Raw genomic sequence first — 2351 nt, forward strand, 5'->3', positions numbered from 1 at the left:
GAATACATGGAGAAATTTTAAATACACTATCATTTTGGAGGTTAGGTCAGATATTTTCAGGGAAAATTTTCTTTTCTGTCATAATAAAGAAAATATACTTACAATCATGTTTTATTACCCTTATCTTCAAATTTATATTTACTTTTATTGATTGTGGCATAACAAACTGATTTTTTGTCCATATATATATTTTTCCCAGGTTTACATCTTATTGTTAAAGATATATGGAGCAATCTCACCATTTATTTTTAGTTTTTCGTGGACTTCCAACCTAAATTTCCTTTGAAAGGGTTATTTGACTGACGAGTAAAAATTTGGAATGGTGGTGCTTATAAACAAAAAAGTTGCCTTAATGAATGCTAAAATTTCCTTTCTTGTAGGCGTTGCCATTGGTACGGCTCTTGTGGTTTTTCTTATTGCAGTTATTGTGGTTCTCTACTTTTTTAACAAATATAACAATGAAAAACAGAAGTGCATAAGGTGGAAAAGTTCCTTGCAACCTACAAATCCACAACACTAACTCGATACAATTTCTCTAATATTAAGAAAATAACAAAGAAATTTAAGCATAAGCTGGGTCAAGGAGGATTTGGAAGTGTTTACAAAGGTGAGCTAAATAATGGATTTCCTGTGACAGTAAATTGCTAGAAGCATCAAAATTCAATGGAGATGTTTTGTCAATGAAGTAGCCACTATAGGAAAAAATCACCATGTTAATGTAGTTTGTCTTTTCTGCTCAGATGGAACTAACAGAGACATAGTATATGCGTTCATGCCAAATAACTCATTGGAAAAGTTTAGTTTCTTTGGTGAATCAAAGAAGTGACATGAATTTTTCAACATGGAGAAGTTGTAGGAGATTGCAATTGGCTTTGCCTAAGGGATCAATTATTTGCACCAAGGATGCAATCAAAGAATTCTTCACTTTGACATTAAACCACATAATATTTTTTTAGATTATGACTTCAATCCAAAAATTTCAGATTTTGGCCTTGCCAATCTCTACTCCAGAGATCAATGCATTGTGATAATAAGCGCTGCAAGAGGCACTATGGGATACATAGCACCCGAAGTCTACTCTAGATACTTTGGGCCAATCTCTCAAAAGTCTGATGTATATAGTTATGGAATGCTTCTTATAGAAATGATCAGAAGGAGGAAAAATATTGTTCCTACAATTGAGAACCTCAGAGAAATTTATTTTCTAGAGTGGATATATAACAAGTTGGTCCACAACAACAGTCTAGGATTAGCTATGGAAATGAAGGGAAAATAAAAAAAATTATGAAAAGGCTTGCCATCATAGCACTTTGGTGCACATAGTGGAATCTAGCAGGGCGTCCATCAATGAATAAAGTTGTTCAAATGCTCACAACAAACTTTGAGAGTTTGGGATGCCCCCAACCCCTTTTGTTCCTTCTGATCAACCTAGCAATGCTAATGTCTCAACCAATCAAGAAAGGATTTTGGAGGTCTGTTTCTCAACCAATCATGATGAAATTTTGGAGGATTGATTAATTATTTTAGTATTTTGGTCTATTGAATCCTTCTATGTTGTTATTATATTTATTTGTTCCTAAATCTATTTTAAAACATTTTATTTGGATGCATAAAATTTATGTAGATTTTTTAAAATATTTCTTATTGATGATATCAATCAAGTTATATATCTCTTTGATTTTATTTAGATATCTTTAAGGTACCGAAGGATAGTATATGGTTGCCGCATGAGCTAAAGAGATGATGTGCTTCCTTTCATGATAACAAATATATCCTAGGTTGTATTAAATTTAAATTAAGATGTTCATAGGTTTTTTGGATGCAAGGATCTAATGCACGACTTGCTTAAATTTAAAGGCTAGGGGTATGTCTGAAATGGCTAAGCATTTTAATGGTTGTTGAAAGTTGATGGGGCGAAATAATTTTTTTTAAAGTTGTAGTAAAAAGTAGCTCCCTCACACATGAATTTCTTCAAATCAATGAAAATATAGTACACAAATAGAAACGATTTCTGCATTCTGAAAAAAAAAAAAAAACAATAGTCTTCAATTCTCTAATTTGTATTATTCATGAGATTGCTATATCATAGAGTTCGATGGCTCATTATAAATTTTCTCTGAGATAAATTACAATAACAATCAAATTATTTACAATTAATTATTATTATTTTGAAACTAGCGAGCATCCTATTTTGATCATTCTATGAGGAGAATCAAACAATCATAAATAGCCTTTCATGGAATAAAAAGATAAAATTTATCTACTAAACCAGGAATAAAATTTTAACTTTATTTAATTAAAATGCAAATTATTATATGTAATTTTATCGTTCTATATATATATATATATAT

At 30.7% G+C, this 2351-nt stretch overlaps 1 pseudogene; it reads left to right on the top strand.

Annotated features, from left to right (window-relative positions):
• Nucleotides 1-352: 352 nt before the first annotated feature.
• LOC110104112 lies at nt 353-1514 on the top strand (annotated as a pseudogene).
• Nucleotides 1515-2351: the final 837 nt, after the last annotated feature.

This window comes from Dendrobium catenatum, unplaced genomic scaffold (genome assembly GCF_001605985.2).
Source record: "Dendrobium catenatum unplaced genomic scaffold, ASM160598v2 fragScaff_scaffold_166, whole genome shotgun sequence".
NCBI lineage: Eukaryota > Viridiplantae > Streptophyta > Magnoliopsida > Asparagales > Orchidaceae > Dendrobium > Dendrobium catenatum.